Here is a 4818-nt window from a genome sequence, read left to right on the forward strand (position 1 = left end):
TCGAACCATAATAGACTAGTATTATTATTTTATCATTGAATCGTTTATTTCTCTTGAAATGAAAGTTGAAAGCGGGTTAATTCTTTTACAGACGTCTTTTTTTAGGCGGTCGACATCCATTATGCGGCATAGGTGTTACATCGCGTATACAACTTAATCGCACACCACTTTTAGCAATGGCTCGTAATGCGGCATCTCTTCCACTACCAGCGCCCTTTACCATAACTTCTGCTCGTTGCAAACCTACTGTACGAATAGCATCTACTGCTGTTCTTTGACCAGCATAGGGTGATGCTTTTCTTGAGCTTTTGAATCCACAAGTACCGGCCGAGGACCAAAAAACCACCCGACCTTGTGGGTCTGTAACAGTTATAATGGTATTGTTGAAACTAGCTTGAACATGAATAACCCCTTTTGTTATTCTACGTGCACTCTTCCGTAAACTAAAACGTGCATTCCTACGTAAACCAATACGCACTTTCTTACGTGAACCAATTTTTGGTATAGCTTTTGCCATATTTTATTATCTCATAAATATGAGTTAGAAATAAAAAAAAGAAAAAAAGATACAAAGATATCCGTTTCAGGGTAAAATAAACCCTTTACTTTAATTATTTTAAATGAAATTATTTTATTTGGAATTGGAACATTTCCGCGGGTACTTTTTTTTACTTTTTAGAAAGTAAAGTTCTTTTTCGAAAGATTACCCCTGTCTTTGTTTATGCTTCGGATTAGAGCAAATGACTCTAATTCGTCCACGCCTACGAATCAGTCGACATTTTGTACAAATTTTACGAACGGAAGCTCTTATTTTCATATTTCCGTATCCTTTTTTAAACTATGAATCTAATCTTTTGGAAAAAATAAGTCTCTTCGCTTGAATTTTAGAACTTAGAATTTATTACCCTAGAAAAAAAAGAAAAACCTAATCCTTTGAATCTTTGGTATCCTTCAAATCTTCGCTATCCTTCAAATCTTCGCTATCCTTCGAGTCTTCGATACGCTTCGAATCCTTATGGGGAAGTCTATAAATTATACGTCCCTTGCTTGAATCATAACGACTTACTTCAATTTTGACCCTATCCCCCATCAGTATTCGTATAGAACTAGACCGTATCTTTCCTGAAATATAGCCTAGGATGATGGTGTCATTCTCTAGCCGAACGCGGAACATTCCATTGGGTAGGGCTTCCGTAACTAAACCTTCGAAAGTTACTTTTGCTTCTCTCGGGTTTTTTTTTTCTCTCCTATTTTTTTTTTCTGTCATATTTTTTTTCTCCTATTTTTCTATTTTTATTTTAAAAATAGGAAGGGCGAGATAGAATTCAAGCACTATAGGCGGGGCGATTACCATATATAACATAAGACTTCTCCCCCAATTCTGTTTAGTCGAGCTTCTCGATCTGTCATTATTCCTCGAGAAGTAGAAAGAATAGCAATTCCCATTCCACCCAAAACTTTAGGAATTCCTTGATAGTTGGTATAAATTCGTAAGCCGGGTCGGCTGATACGCTTTAAAAAGGTTCTTGTTCTATATATTCCTTTTCTAGTCTTTCTCTTTTGATGTCGCAAAGTTGAAACCAAGAAATATCTGTTACGTTCCTGATGTTTCCGAACACTTTCAATAAAACCCTCTCGTAGAAGTATTTTAACAATGTTTTCGGTAATATTTGTAGATACTACTCGAACTGTTCCTTTTTTATTCATGTCCGCATTTCTTATAGAGGTTAGTAAATCAGCAATAGTGTCCTTGCCCATAAGACTCTAATTCTAGGTTCCTCCTAATTTTTCTATAATCAACATGTTTTCTTTTTTTTTTTCATTTTGGATTTTAAAACATATACGTAAAACACAATCTACTAAATTAATTCTTTGGTCTCAATTTCGCCTACTAGTATTTATAATACTTCAGGAGCTAATGAAACTATTTTGGTAAAATTCAATTCTCTCAATTCCTCGGCAATCGCGCCAAAAACTCGAGTTCCTTTTGGATTGCCTTTTTGATCAATTATAACCGCAGCATTGTCATCATAGCGGATTATTATACCGTCTTCGCATTTGAACTCTTTACATGTACGTACAATTACAGCTCGAATTACTTCGGATCTTTCTAGAGGCATTTGGGGCAATGCGTCTTTGATTACAGCAACAATAACATCACCAATACGAGCATATCGCTGATTACCAGCAGCTCCTATGACTCGAATACACATCAATTTTCGAGCTCCACTATTATCTGCTACATTTAAAAGGGTCTGAGGTTGAATCATATTATTTTTTATTTTGATTTCAATTTGTTATTTCAATGCAAAAGGATGAAAGAAATATTGTCTTTCCAGAAAGAAAAACCGGGCATTTTTTTTTATCTTCCATACCCCTTTTAGGGTTCTATATCTCTAATCGAATAAATTGACTTCGTATGGGCATTTTACTGGCAGCTATGGAGATAGCTGCTCTAGCTACAGTTTCAGATACTCCCCCCATTTCATAAAGTATACGACCAGGTTTAACAACGGATACCCAATATTCGGGGGACCCCTTTCCCGAGCCCATACGTGTTTCCGTGGGTCTTAGTGTAACCGGTTTGTCGGGAAATATACGTACCCATATTTTTCCACCACGACGTGCATATCGTGTTATTGCTCTTCGTCCTGCTTCTATCTGTCTCGCCGTGATCCAAGCGGGTTCAAGTGCTTGAAGAGCATATCTACCAAAACAAATACGATTGCCTCGGCAGGATTTTCCTTTCATTCTTCCTCTATGTTGTTTGCGAAATCTGGTTCTTTTGGGGTTATAGTCGATGGTTCTCTTTCTTAGTTCCATCTCTACTGCAAAACTGGACATGAGAGTTTCTTCTCATCCAGCTCCTCGCGAATGGAATGAGAAAGCATGTAAATTTCTCTAATTCATAATATTCAAAAATATTACGGTACGGATAGATACACATTAATAGATAATAGAAAAAGTTCGGTTTTTTTTATATTGAATTTGTTAAAACAGAAAAATATAATATATAGTCAAAAAAGAAGATCTAGAATATATCCAGATGTGTGTGTATATTTATCTAAATTCTATATTTATAGATAATGTAATCCTTCTTAAAAAAATCCTTATTTTTACTCTTATTGAATCGCGGTAAAGTATTCTAATTCAATAAGAATTTCGCGGGCGAATATTTACTCTTTCCTGTCTTATTTGTTAATTTATAAACTTACCAAATAAGACAATTTTTTTGGTTTGTTCCGCCATCCCACCCAATGAAGTGTTAGGATTCTTTTCAATAAAATCCTATGGAATCATAGGTTCTGTCGTTCCCACTGCTTCTCCTTGAATGGTTAGGTCTGAATCCCGCAACGGAGCTTCCAAAAAATTTCTTTCCGAGTTAATTTTCTCAGTTTTATTAACCCGGGCGGCTCTTTATTATTGCTTTAAATTTGTAGTTCTTGTTTCAAGTTACAATTTTTAATTCTCTATTATTTTTATTATATTGATGCTTTATCACATTGCCTTTTATGATGTAATTCATAGACCATACATAGTGGAATCCTATATCTTATTTATTTCCTCTTCCTTCTTTCTATCATCCCTCCCTTTATCCACATCCCTTTAGTTTTGCTTCACAACCTAGAATCCCTTTTCTTTTTTAGAGAAAAAATTGCAGTTGCTACAACTATATGACACATCTACTCATTTATGATAGAGGTATTTATTCATATAGTGACTGTTTCTTAGTTAGGATCTCGACAATACGAAGCAATAGGTTGGTTATTAGTTAATTTTCTATAATTACTAAGTTTTTTTCTTAAAAAAAAGAAAAAAATAACGAGTCACACACTAAGCATAGCAATTATATTAAATGATTTATCAATTTTCATTAAATCTTATAGAAAGAGGTATAATTTCTTCTTTTGCAGGGATTTCAGGAAAAAAGTCTCTTGTCATTTTTTATTCTATCAATGGACAGAATCCGAAGACAAGATTACTTATTCTTCGTCTACGAATATCCAAATTTTTACACCTAATACTCCATAGATAGTCCGAATTGGATAGCAGCAATAATCAATTTTAGCGCGAATTGTTTGGAGGGGAAGTCTACCCTTTTTAATAGATTCGGCGCGTGCAATTTCTTTTCCTCCGAGACGACCCGCAATTTTTACTTTTACTCCCCTTATATCTGCTTTTTTAGTTAATTCAATGGCTTTTTTCATTGCCTTTCGGAATGAAACTCTATTTTTTAATTGGAAAGCTATATATTCTGCAAGAATGTTAGGCTGTCTATAAGGTTCTTTCACTTTTTCGATAGAAATATTAAATCTCTGGTTTACAGAGTTAATTTCCTTTTGTAGATCTTTCTCTAATTCTTCGATTGCTCCTTTTTTCTTTAATAAATTTGGGAATCCAATATGGATTATGACGTGGATCGTATCGATTTCTTTTTGGATTTCTATATGTGTAATTACTTCGGAACTTGAACCTGAGTCCATTTTTCTATTATGTGTAATTACTTCGGAACTTGAGTCTGATTCTATTTTTCTATTCGAGCCCTTTTTCCTATTCTTTTGTATATAGTTCTTGATACAATCCCTTATTTTTTTATCTTCCTGTAGACCTTCAGAATAATTTTTTGGTTGTGCGAACCAAAAGGAATGGTGTTTTTGGGTTGTACCAAGTCTGAAACCGAGTGGATTTATTTTTTGTCCCATATTTTTCTATTCTATATTTTTTTTTACTGGGAATCGAAATCTTAGATGGATCTAAAGGTTATTTAGATTTCTTTACTATATTTAGTACAATTGTTATATGACACATGCTTTTTTT

At 34.2% G+C, this 4818-nt stretch overlaps 1 long non-coding RNA gene across 1 annotated transcript; it reads left to right on the forward strand.

Moving 5' to 3' along the window:
- The first annotated feature begins 2529 nt into the window (after positions 1-2529).
- Positions 2530-4036, forward strand: LOC141030792 (uncharacterized). Its single transcript, XR_012192874.1, has 2 exons — positions 2530-2796; positions 3840-4036. It is a non-coding gene; the product is annotated as an uncharacterized lncRNA (long non-coding RNA).
- The last annotated feature ends 782 nt before the right edge of the window (positions 4037-4818 follow it).

Source organism: Aegilops tauschii, unplaced genomic scaffold, assembly GCF_002575655.3.
Source record: "Aegilops tauschii subsp. strangulata cultivar AL8/78 unplaced genomic scaffold, Aet v6.0 ptg000469l_obj, whole genome shotgun sequence".
Classification (NCBI taxonomy): domain Eukaryota; kingdom Viridiplantae; phylum Streptophyta; class Magnoliopsida; order Poales; family Poaceae; genus Aegilops; species Aegilops tauschii.